Below are 13,929 nucleotides of genomic sequence, written 5' to 3'. Positions count from 1 at the left end.
GCCCCAGTTAAGTGCTTCCTTTATAAGAGTTGCCGTGGTCCTGGTTTCTCTTCACAGCAATGGAACCCTAACTAAGACACTTCATATATATTCATAAAATTCTTTCCATCTACAATTCAGAGCACATGGTTTGTGCTGTTTTGCTTTGCTATATAAACTTGTCTTAACTGTTTGTGTCTTTACACTGAATCCTTCTTTTCTTTCAGAAGACAAGAAGTTGATGGACTGAAGTATCTGAGACCATTAGTCAAAATAAATCTAGGTTGTCTTGTTTTACCCATGTACTTCCACAGTGATAGAAAAATTGGCGATATGTTCCGTAACCTCTTCTTGAGTGTTATTTCAATATCTATGGGTTCTTTGTCCCTTCAAAAAAAAATCCATATTGCTCAAAGGGTGGTTTTGAATGTGCAAGAGCCTTTCTGAAGAGCTATCCATGATCAATCTTTTGTACCCTCTCTAGTAAAGCCTCTTGTATGCCTCTAATAATTCCTCCCTAATGGAATATGATTTTAAAATATTCATTCCAACCATTTTTAAGTGAAGGCTTACATGATCTGAATTCCTTTCACAGGGTGCACTCCATTAAATAACAGAATAAATAGCTGCTTAGTTAAGTATAAGCTATGTGCATTAGAAGAAATATGAAGTTTTTTAGCAATAGAGTATAGCTCTGAGATACAGTGCTTGCTTATCATGTTCATGACACTAGGTTTGATCTCTAGGACTGTCAAAAACTAAATACAAACAAAAGGCTTTGAGTGTAGTTTTAGAACATACTAAGAAGGGTTAATAAGAGTGGTGGTAATCTTAGAAGAAACTGAATGTAAAAAAAGTGTGTTTTCAACTTTCAGAAGAAGGAAATACTGATGCAGACATTAAAAGAAACCAATAATAAAGTCTGATACATAGTAGGCTCTCAGCAAGTATGTATGGCACAAAATGAGCTCATTATTTGAAGCTAACGAGCTTCAATTAGGGTCAGGAGAGAAGAGGGATACTTAGAATCATAAGTGAACTGCATAATAACATTACTATTATTAATTATATTTAAATTATTTTGAACATGAAATAGAAATAAATAGAAATAAAGTTTTAATCAAGGAAAAGAGAAGAAATTTTGGATCATTAAGAAAAAAATAATCTTAGCAGGCAAAAAAGCAATTCTAAATTACAAAATTCTACAGATAGGGAATGTTTTAAATCTGTTTAGTTTTCCACATGCTGTTTAGTCCTTTTGTAGTCTCTTAGTGACTCAGTGTCCTTTTTTGTAAAGTGAGATGAAAATAACAGTATTAACTAGAGTGGAGCTGTCTTGTCCTTGAGCCTCACACCCTGGCCATTTTATTCTGTGCTTCCTTTCTAATGTGATCCTACAGACCAAGTGAGAACTAGAAACGCTTAGTGTGTTTACTTGTTCAGCCACACCTACTTTAAAAGGTGATACATAATTTCTACAACTTTGAGACACAAAGTTGAAAATAAAGGAATTGTTTCAACACTTGGTAAACAACTAGACAACACACTCAAGACTTCAGTGTTTTCAGAAGTGTTTCAATAGCAGTTCATAACTTTATCACTTTAGATTAGAGGAAAACTTGCAAGTATAGTGAGGGTATCAGAATCTATAGCTATAAATTTCCCATGAAATTCTAATAAAAATGAGAGATGGAGTTTATTTTAAAGAAATCTTACCTCACTGAGTAAACATCAAAATTGTTGAACCCAATTTTATGTAGTGATTACATTCTTGGTATCTCAGCTTTAGACGTAACTATTTCTGAGGGTAAATAAAATACTTAGGCTAAAACATTAAAAATGAGGGTGCAAATAAGAACTCTAGGAAGGCATCTTGTGTTGGTAATCTGACTCCTGAGATGACCCTTGGTATGAAGGGTCTAGCTTAGGTTTCTTTCTCTCTGGTATTATAAATGATACCAACAGATGCAGGACCAGTTTCCAAGAATAAATGACTGGCTAGGAGCACACATGCCCTAAGGCTCTGCCTGAGGCCCACATCTCACCTAATCATTATTCACAATCCCTAGAAAAGCTTCAAGCTAAAACTGTGATGGCTATTTAGAACTATACTTGTTAAGTTCATTTTAAAACATTTTTTTCTTATGCTTTCATGAGTTCAGTTTTTGTTTAATTCATATGTACCTTCAGGTACAACTTGACCAAGCAGTAAAGCTTAATAGCAGTAAATTGGAATGTTGGCTCTCTTGACTCATTTATAAAAGAAAATTCTAATAACAAAAATGCCTATGTATGACATTATGTAACAAAACAAATGGACATATGAAGACCTTCAAGGCTTATAAAAAGCAGTGATGATGGAGAGGAGTTCCATTAACTTAGAATTTTATAATATAATTTTCATAAGTTAGCTTTTTTCGAAAAACAAAATAAATTCAATAAATGTAAAAATGAATTTTAAGATGTAAGGTCTTTTGGAACCCAGGGATGTTAGAGTCATACCATACCCCAAACTAATTTGATTCTTACTCTTTCTTAGATAGTAAACAAATATATTACTTATTGCCATATGCTATAGTGGAGGTTTCACTATTTCTAGGACAGATCATTGCAATCCCTTTGCTTTACAATCTGCCTCAATGGAATGCAAGATACAATTTCCTACTAATGTTGTATTAAACAATCTCTTTTTGAAAACCACCCTACCTGATACTTATTAGTCTCACTATTATTAGAAAGGCAAAATATAAGTGCTGGTGTGGAGAAGGATGTTCATTACTAGGGGTAATATAAATGAGCTCTTCCATCATGGGAAAAAGCCCTGGATGTTCCTCTAGTCTACAGCATGGTCATTATAGGTCCAACATACTGCCTCCTCACAAATGGCACTGATGGCATGTCTCTGCACAACATCTACAATAATGAAAGATGAGGGTGACAGTAATTAATGTGAGGCAGTAATTTCACAATATATAAATATATCAGAATATTTGGGAAAGAAACTCCTCTTTCAAGAAGAGTGATTGAGAGTCTCAGGTCAGAATCACTGTATCTACAGAGAGACAGTATCTTCTACCTCAATTACATATTATGAAAATTAAAAAGTTAAAGTAGCAAATCAATATTTAGCAAACGGTTTTTGTTGGTACTAACTTTCTAGAACTTCAATTACTTTTCAAAAGTCATCAAGGATAACTGAAAGAAACTTTCAATATGTGTGACTTTGGATAAACTTGAAGTTTAACTTTCTGTTCTTCTCAATCCAAAAGAGAGGAAAAAAAAAAGAAAGGAAAAAGAAAGAAAAGTGTTACTATTACTCCAAATATTTTGTTTTAAAAATATCTGCTGTTTTAATTAATGTATATGATATGTCTATATGTGAGTACACACATGAGTATGTAGGTGCCTGCAGAGGCTAGAAAACACCTTGAATTCCCCAGAGCTGAAGTTATATGTGGTTATGAGCCACTGGAAAACAAATTTCAGTGCTCCATAAGTAGTCTTACACGCTGAGACATTTTTCTGTCACCCCTAAGGATTTTTTTTTAAATTATAAAACGATGCATGATTTTTATATCTGTGATAAGATTTATTTTTCAAGCATGCATTTTCTATGAAAGGACAAGTCTACTTCTAGTTGGGACTAACCTGCTATTGTGTCATTAACTAAGAATTATATCTGACAAAAGTTTGTAGTTCTTCTGGCTGTATTTATCATGGGGACATTTTCTCAATTTTCTATGATGAGCTACAAATAAATTTACTGTCAGATCTGTAGATGACCCTAAGAAAGTACTACTTTCTACTCAACCAATACCTTAGAAATGAGCCAGGTACTGACTGCAGCAAAAGATGTAGATTATGTTCTACCTGATTCAGAGATAAAAAGATGACCGTTGTGTTACACACAAAGCATATATTAAAATTCTGCTTAAAAGATTTAGGAAAGTCTGGCAGCATGTGTATAGCAGAGGATGGCCAAGTCAGTTATCAATGGGAGGGGAGGCCCTTGGCCCTGTGAAGGTTCTGTGCCCCAGTGTAGGGGAATGCCAGGGCCAGTAAGCAGGCGGGGGTGGGATGGTGAGCAGGGGGAAGGGGGAGCAAACAGGAGATTGTTTTAGTTTTTGGTTTCTTTTCTTTTCTTTCTTTCTTTTTTTTGGAGGGGAACCTGGGAAAGGAGATATAAATAAAGAAAACATCTAATAAAAAAAAAAAAAAGATTTAGGAAAGCCCATGTTGGCATGTCCACACAATTCAATTTAAGACAGAGCCTACTGAGGTTTGAAAAATGAAATATACATAATGGTCTAAATAAGAATTATAGCTATTAATAAGATAATCCCAATTAAAAAAACAGGATTTTTTTGTACATTTGTGAGCAACCTGTTTTTACTATATGATAACCAAATTATTTTGGAAGTAGTTTAGTACAATTAACTTCTTATAGGACTCATTCTGAAACAGCAAATTAAGTAATCTTGGCTAATGCAGATATGTAATGTAATATTCTAAGTACACTGTAATGGAAGTACGTGATTTCAGCCAAAGTACCACAGATGTAAAAGTAAAAGTTAGGTAGAATTACATGTAGAGTCAGTGTGTACATTAAAATATTGCCGGGCAGTGGTGGTGCACACCTTTAATCCCAGCACTTGGGAGGCAGAGGCAGGCAGATTTCTGAGTTTGATGCCAGCCTGGTCTACAGAGTGAGTTCCAGGACAACCAGGGCTACACAGAGAAATCCTGTCTCGAAAAAACAAAAACAAAACAAACAAACAAAAATTAGCAGATGACATTGTATAATACCTGTAATTTACTTCAAAATAAAACAAGAAGTATAAGTAAAACAAGACTACCCACAAATTCTTAGTTATTGGTGCCAAGTAGGAGTGTGAGTACTCATTACTAACATTTTACATTTATTTACTAATTTTTAAGAATTACATAAGTGGGGCTGGCGAGATGGCTCAGCGGGTAAGAGCACTTCCGAAGGTCCTGAGTTCAGATCCCAGCAACCACATGGTGGCTCACAACCACCCGTAATGAGATTGGCCGCCCTCTAAGACAGCTACAGTAAATAACACCAGAGCGCGCAGGGCTGGAGTGAGCAGGGCTGAAGTGAACAGGGCCGGCAGAGGTCCTGAAATCAACAGCAGCTCACGGCCATCTGTACAGCTACAGTGTACTCATACACATAAAATTAAAAAAAAAAATCTTTAAAAAAAAGAATTACATAAGTACTGTATTAATATAATTTCCAGTGTACCCTCTTCTTCCTCCAACTCTTCCCATGTCCCCCTGACATGTTCTTCATGATTTAAGTAATTATTGTTTTACACACACACACACACACACACACACACACACCATGCACACTAATTATAGGTAAAAACAAATATAATCACAAATTATTTATAAATACAAGCCACTGAGTCCATCTAGTGTTATGCAGCATGTGTGTGTGTGTTAATGTGTGTAGGGCTTGAGTCTTGTGAGACTTGCCCATCTGTGTTGTGATGTTAAGTGGTATTTTCACTGTGCAGGTTTTGTTTAGGCTACCATATTGCTAAGATTCCATGGCTACAGTTCCTTGTCATATCTCATAGATATCACCATCTTCTGTCTCTTCTTTTTGCCTCTTCTAATGTGATGTTCTTTGAGCCTTAGTTGTAGGGGTTGTGTTATAGATGTGCATTTTATAGTCACATTACTAACCTTCTTTGGGAAGAAATGATACAAATACATTTACATACAAAATAAAATCAAAACACTAAGGAAAATATTAAAAACTCAGGAGGTATATATATTACAATATAAAAGGTTTTAAGATTTAATGTTTGTTTTTTGAATTAGTATGTTTTCTCCCACTGTGGACACCACTGGCCTGGAAGTCACTCTATACCAAGGCTTGCACTGAACACATGTTAATCCTGTTGCCTCATCCTCCCAAGTCTTGGGATTGCAAGTGTGAGACAGAACATTCAGTACAGATTTCATATTTTTAATATGATTTCAATTTTTATTAAAAAAAAAACTCACCAAAGTGTCACCATGAGGAACAGATATTTCTAAGAATGAAAATTTCAGATAAAAATTAATGTTTATCACTCTGGTGATAATATAAAAATTAAAATCTAATAAATTTTCATTATATTTAAGAACAAGAACAGCTAATACAAAAGTTGACAGAACTACAGAGAAAGAAGTACTCTTATGAAGTGTTAGTGAGATGTAAGTTCAAATTTTTATTTACACTTTGATGAATCAATACTATTTCAAAGAATATATGGTACGTTAGCCTCTCACAAGCATTCAGTGGAATGTGACACACAGCTATGTTTCTGTATACAGGTACTTCTAAATCTAAGGAGTTCATGCTTAAGAATAAATAGCACACACTTTTGGAAATGATTTTAAATCATCAAACATCAGTACAAAGATATTTACAAGATGTGCATAAAGGTCATGTTTATAATAGAAGAATATAAAAATCTCAAATGCAATTACAGGAAAGAAGTTTTATATTTTATGGTCTTACTAAATTGAGATACATAGTGGTTAAAAATAGTGACATGAATGATAGATACCAACAAGGATGCTGTTGCAATGACTCACTAGGTAAAAGAAGCAGGGCAGCCACAGGGCACTTACACCACCTACATCCAGGTCCTAGTCACAATCGGAGACATACTGACACAGAATATATCAATTAACTCAGAAAAGAATGTCAGAAAACACAAAGTGTATCTCCAGGTTGTAGTACTGCTATGTTTTTCTGCATTACTAACTTTACAGTCGGAAATATCCCCTAAAGATGACATATTTACATACTTTTCATGTCTAATGAAGACAAGAAAACCATAATTGTATAAAGAATCTATGGAGATAAACACCATCCCTACCTTCTGGAGAGAAACTGGGACAAACATAGCAAGCGTAAGCTCCAACACTGTAATGGTGGCAAATGTCCAGGGGCACTGTGCTCAGTGAGGGAGTGCTGCTTCTCTCTGGAAAAAAAGAACATGGGCATACCCTGATTTAGAACTCAGGACTCAAACCCATCCCATAAAGACTACCAGAAACATCAATGAGCCTTTGGCAAGGAACAGAGGATTAGGGTATTGCTATCCTTTATTGGTATCCTTTCCTTTAGAGAGGTTTGATTAACCACTATAGAACAGTACACACTTTTCACGTGTATTTTACATACTTTAAGGAGATATACCTAACAACTGTTAACTTGTTGATATGAATTGTTTTTTTTTTTAAAGATTTATTTCATTTATTTTATGTGTATGAGTACACTGCAGCTGTACAGATATGGCCGTGAGCCATCATGTGTGTGGCTGCTGGAAATTGGACTCAGGACCTCTGCCGACCCCACTTGCTCTGGCATAGCTGTGTTCAGACGCACCAGAAGAGGGCATCCAATCTCACTACAGGTGGTTGTGAGCTACCATGTGGATGCTGGGAATTGAACCCAGGTCCTTCGGAAGTGCAGTCGGTGCTCTTACCTGTTGAGCCATCTCACCAGCCCCTCATATGAATTGTTAATGTTCACAGTGTCAACTTTCTGCCGGGCAGTATGCTAGGTTCCTTTCCTGTCCTTTGATAATTCTAACACTTAGTCCTACTGAAGAACTTAAAAGAAACTCCGAGGTCAAAGTGGCATTTGAGAAAACTGGAATATTGTGCATAGAAATACAGGAAGAACCAGCCTCAGACAGGCAAATAGCACAAACAGATCCGAACAGCATGAAAGTAAAAACAGCTGGAATATTCACGTATATATGGATACATATATTATGTAACAACAGTTAATAAAAAAGAGGCCATGAATTTGAAAGAGTGCAAGGAAGGTTAGGCAGGAGGTTTGAAGGGAGGAAAGACACAGAAGAGATGATGATATCATATTATAATCTCAAAAAAATAGAGTATTTAAAATATCATACTAGAAGAACTCCAGGGTACTGTGACTGACTGATACATTAGAGATTTGGGGAAGAAGAGAGACACACAAACAAATGAATAGGGACCAAAAGGGATCTGACTTCCCAAGCTTGTATAGTTGGTGGCCAATACAAGTGACACCAAATGAATTTCAGGATCTTATCCACATACTCAACATAGTTATTTGAAATAATCATAATGCTAAGTGGTTTTAGATAAAACAGTATTCTTTTAGACATTTAGAAAAATGTCACATGTCAGAAGAATTCACTTCAAATAATTATTCTTTTCTAAAATTTTTGATCAAAGAACTATTTTCTATTAACATACCAGTATGAAAAGACACTGTGGTAAAATGCAAGGTATAACTTAAAAATTAAGTTTCCTTTGGGTCTATGATTCCTCATCTTGGGAACCAGAGTGATGACTTAGTGGTTAAGAACACTTTCTACTCTGCCAGCGGACATGGTTGAATTTCCAGCACTGATGTCTGGCAACTCATAGTTGTAACTTCTATCCCAATGGATCCAACACCCTCTTCTGGCCTCTTGCACCTGGATACACATGGCATATATTCACACAAACACACATGTTAGAAAAAAATCACTCAATTGCATTACTTGTATTACGTTTTTTAATGTACATTTAAAAAATTTTAAATGTCCATTAGGTTAGGAACACAAGAGAGTACACAATAGGGCAGAGAACATGACCGTGTAGTAAGAGATCAAGGCAAATTTACTTCCATATTGTATATCCAAATCAACACAGTTAATTATTACAGGAAGCTTTTACATACAAAATCTACTTTTACAAACCGTGACAAAGGGAGACAATGATGGAGACAGAAAAAACTAGGAAAGAGATCAGGAGTCATAGAAGCAAGCATTGTCAATAGAATACAAGAAATAGAAGAGAGAATCTAAGGCGCAGAAGATAACATAGAAAACATGGACACAAAATGTTTTGTGTCAATGAAAATGCAAAATGCAAAAAGAACCTAACCCAACACATCCAGGAAATCCAGGACACAATGAGAAGACCAAACCTAAGGATAATAGGAATAGAAGAGAGTGAAGATTCCCAACTTAAAGGGCCTGTACATATCTTCAACAAAATTATAGAAGAAAACTTCCCTAAAGAAAGAGATGCCCATGAACATAAAAGAAGCCTACAGAACACCATGTAGATAGGACTAGAAAAATTCCTCCCATCATATAATATTCAAAACACCAAATGTACAAAACAAAGAAAGAATATTAAAAGCAATAAGGGTAAAATGTCAAATAACATATAAAGGCAGACCTAAAAGAATTACATCAGACTTCTCACCAGAGATTATGAAAGCCAGAAGATCCTGAGAAGACATCATATAGACCCTAAGAGAACACAAATGCCAGCCCAGGCTACTATACCCAGCAAAACTCTCAATTACCATAGATGGAGAAACCAAGATATTCCTTGACAAAACCAAATTTACACAATATCTTTCCACAAATCCAACCCTTCAAAGTGCTGAAAGCAAGAAAATAATCTTCTTTTAACAAACAAAAAAGAAGATAGTTACAAAAACCATAATTCCACCTCTAACAACAAAAGTAACAGGAAACAACAATCATTTTTGCTTAGTATCTCTTAATATCAATGGACTTAATTCTCCAATAAAAAGACATCGACTAACAGACTGGATATGTAAATAGGACCCAACATTTTGCTGCATACAGGAAACCCACCTCAGTGACAAAGACAGACACTACCATAGAGTAAAAGGTTGGAAAACAATTTTCCTACCTCAGAGTAGAAGGACTGAAAACAAGTTTCCAAGCATATGGTCCCAAGAAACCAGCTGGCGTAGCCATTCTAATACTGAATAAAATCGACTTTCAACCTAAAGTTATCAAAAAAGATAAGGAGGGACACTTTGTGCTCATCAAAGGAAAAATCTACTAAGAAGAACTGTCAATACTGAACATCTATGCTCCTAATGCAAGGGCACCCTCATTCATAAAAGAAATTTTACTAAAGTTCAACGCATACATTGCACCTCACACAATAGTGGGAGACTTCAACTTCCCACTCTCATCAATGGAAACAGAAACTAAACATAGACAAAATGAAATTAACAGAAGTTATGAACAAAATGGAGTTAATAGTTCTAATATCTATAGAACATTTTATCTTAAAACAATAGAACCTATTTTCTTCTTAGCACCTGATGGTGCCTTCTCCAAAATTGGTCACTAAACAGGCATCAACAGACATGAGAAGAATGAAATAATCCGATACATCCTATCAGATCATCACAGACTAAGGCTGGTCTTCAATAAAAACATAAACAATAAAAAGACCACATACCTGTGGAACCTGAATAACACTGTATTAAATGATAACATGGTCAAGGAAGAAATAAAGAAAGAAATTAAAGACTTTCTAGAGTTTAATGAAAATGAAGCTACAATACACCCAAACTTACAGGACACAATGAATGCAGTGCTAAGAGGAAAACTCATAGCTCTGAGTGCCTCCAAAAAGAAAATGGAGAGAGCATACACTAGCAGCTTGACAGCACATCTGAAAGATCTAGAACAAAAAGAAGCAAATACATCCAGGAGGAATAGATGGCAGGAAATAATTAAATTCAAGGCTGAAATCAACCATGTAGAAACAAAAAGAACTATACAAAGAATCAACAAAATCAGGAGCAGGTTCTTTGAGGAAATCAACAAAATAAACCCTTAGCCAGACTAACCAGAGAGCACAGAGACAGTATCCAAATAACAAAATCAGAAATGAAAAGGGAGACATAACAGAAACCAAGGAAATTCAAAATATCATCAGATCCTCCTACAAAAGCCTATACTCAAAAAAAAAAAAAAAAAAAAAAAAAAAAAAAAAAAAAAAAAAAAAAAAAAAAAAAAAAAAAACCAAAAAAGAAAAAACAAAAAAACTGGAAAATCTAGATGAAATGGACAATTTTCTAGACAGATACCAGGAACCAAAGTTAAGTCAGAATCAGATAAGCGATCTAAACAGTTCCATATCTCCTAAAGAAACAGAAACAGTCACTGAAGTTCTCCTAACCTAAAAAAGAAGCTCAGGAACAGATGGGTTTAGTGCAGAGTTCTACCAGACCTTCAAAAAAGACTGAATATCAATACTCCTCAAACTACTCCACAAAACAGAAACAGAAGGCACTCTACCCAATTCCTTCTATGAAGCCACAATTACTCTGATACCTAAACCACACAAAGACTTACAAAGAAAGAGAACTTCAGACCAAGTTCCCTTTCCCTTATGAATATCAATGCATGAATACTCAATAAAAACCTCCCAAACCGTATCTAAGAACACATCAAAACAATCATCCATCATGGTCAAGTAGGCTTCATCCCAGGGATGCAGGGATCGTTCAATATACAGAAATCCATCAACGTAATCCACTAGATAAACAAACTCAAACAAAAAAAAAATCCATGTGATCATTTCATTAGATGCTGAGAAGCATTTGACAAAAAACAACACATTTCATGATAAAAGTCCTGGAAAGATCAGGAATTCAAGGCCCATAACTAAACATAGTAAAAGCAATATAAAGTAAAACAGTAGCCAACATCAAACTAAATGGAGAGAAACTTGAAGCAATCCTACTGAAATCAGAGACTAGGCTCACTACCTATTCAATATAGTACTCAAAGTCCTAATCAGCGCAATTAGACAACAAAAGGAGGTCAAAGGGATATAAATTAGAATGGAAGAAGTCAAAACATCACTATTTACAGATGATATAATAGTATATTTAAGTGACCTAAAAATTCCAATAGAGAACTCTTAAACCTGATTAACAACTTCAGCAAAGAAGCTGGATATAAAATTAACTCAAACAAATCAGTGGCTTTCCTCTACACAAAGGATAAACAGGCTGAGAAAGAAATTAGGGAAACAACTCCCTTCACAATAGTCACAAATAATATAAAATACCTTGGTGTGACTCTAACTAAGCAAGTGAAAGATCTGTTTGATAAGAACTTCAAGTCTGAAGAAAGAACTCGAAGATCTCAGAAGATGGAAAGGTCTCCCATGCTCATGGATTGGCAGGATTAATATAGTAAAAATGGCCATCTTGCCAAAAGCAATCTACAGATTCAATGCAATCCTCATCAAAATTCCAACTCAATTCTTCATAGAGTTAGGAAGAGCAATTTGCAAATTCATCTGGAATAACAAAAAAATCTAGGATAGCAAAAACTATTCTCAACAATAAAAGAACTTCTGGTGGAATTACCATTCCTGACCTCAATCTGTACTACAGAGCAATTGTGACAAAAACTCATGGTACTGGTACAGTGACAAGTAGATAGATCAATGGAATAGAACTGAAGACCCAGAAATGAACCCACACACCTATAGTCACTTGATCATTGGCAAAGGAGCTAAAATCATCCAGTGGAAAAAAGACAGCATTTTCAACAAATGGTGCCGGCTCAACTGGCTGTTAGTATGTAGAAGAAGGCAAATGGATCCATTCCTATCTCCTTGTACAAAGCTCAAGGCCAAGTGGATCAAGAACCTCCACATAAAACCAGATACACAGAAACTAATTGAAAAGAAAGTGGGTAAGAGCCTCGAGCACATGGGCACAGGGGAAAATTTGCTGAAGAGAACACCAATAGCTTATGCTTTATGATCAAGAATCTTAAAGGACACTGTTAATAGGACAAAACAGCAACCAACAGATTGGGAAAAGATCTTTACCAATCCCATATCTGATAGAGGGTTAATATCCAATATATACAAAGAACTTAAAAAGTTAGACTCCAGAGAACCAAATAATCCTATTAAAAAATAGGGTATAGAGCTAAACAAAGAATTCTCAACTGAGGAATAGTGAATGGCTGAGAAGTACCTAAAGAAAAGGTCAACAAGCTGAAGTGGCCAAGTGAGGATGCCTCAGTCCCTCTTGGGAGAGAAAGAAAGCAATCACAAGTGGGGAGGGAGGGAGGGACCTGGGAAGGAAAGTAGATGGGGGGGGGTACAGTGGGAGGAGAGGGGATAATGATCTGGTATTGGGTGAGAGAAAAGGACTGAAGCCCCGAGGGCCAATAGAAAGAATGGAAACAGGCAACCTCAGGAAATAGGAAGTTGGCGGGACCCTCCAGAATGTACCAGAGATCTGGGAGGTGAGAGACTCTCAAGACTCGAAGGGAGAGACCTTAGATGAAATGTGTGACAGAAAGGGGAGGGAACTTACAGAGCCCACCTCCAGAAGGAAGACAGGAAATCAAGTGAGGGATGGGGTTGCCATCCCACAGTCAAAACTCTGACCCATAATTGTTCCTATCTGAAAGAACTGCAGGTTCTGGCCACAGCCCAAAGTGGGATCCAGCTCAAGGGGAGGTCCCAAGGCCTGGCACTATTAATGATGCTATGGAGTGCTTACAAAGGGACCTATCATGACTGCCCTCCTAAAGACCCAACAAGCAGCTGAAAGAGTCAGATGCAGATATTTGCACCCAACCAAAGGACAGAAGCAGCTGACCTCTCTTGTTGAATTAGTGAAAAAAAAAAGAAGCTGAGAAGAGTGATCCTATAGAAGGACCAGCAGTCTCAATTAATCTGAATTCCCAAGATCTCTCAAACACTGGACCATCAAACAGACAGCATACACCAGTTGATATGAGGCAACCAACATGCATACAGTAGAGGACTTCCGGGTCTGTGTTCATTTAGAGATGATGCATGTAAACCCTCAAGAGACTGGAGGTCCTAGGGTGTTTAGAAGTCAGGTGGGGTGGGGGGTGGGGACATCCACAGGGAGACAGGGGGAGTGGGGAGGAGGTGTGAGGTGTGGAGCAGTTGGAGGGTGGATGGGGGCAGGGAATGGAATATGGAGTGTAAAAAATAAATTAATTTAATAAAAAAAAAGAAAAGAAAGGGAACATAACTTTTATTTATTTTTTAATAAATCTTTTTTATTAGATATTCTTTATTTACATGTCATAT

General features: G+C 36.1%; 1 protein-coding gene across 9 annotated transcripts in view; it reads right to left on the bottom strand.

The window, feature by feature from the left end:
* Mbd5 (methyl-CpG binding domain protein 5) overlaps positions 1–13,929 on the bottom strand; it is a 367,270-nt gene that overhangs the window by 134,337 nt on the left and 219,004 nt on the right. For all 9 annotated transcript variants that reach the window (XM_031370166.1, XM_031370168.1, XM_031370165.1 and 6 more), the window contains one exon: positions 6,882–6,986. The gene's annotated coding sequence lies outside the window, so the exon portion shown is untranslated. The remainder of the gene's footprint in view (positions 1–6,881; positions 6,987–13,929) is intronic.

Source organism: Mastomys coucha, unplaced genomic scaffold (assembly GCF_008632895.1).
Source record: "Mastomys coucha isolate ucsf_1 unplaced genomic scaffold, UCSF_Mcou_1 pScaffold15, whole genome shotgun sequence".
Taxonomy (NCBI): domain Eukaryota; kingdom Metazoa; phylum Chordata; class Mammalia; order Rodentia; family Muridae; genus Mastomys; species Mastomys coucha.
This window is presented reverse-complemented; position numbering and strand designations above follow the sequence as displayed.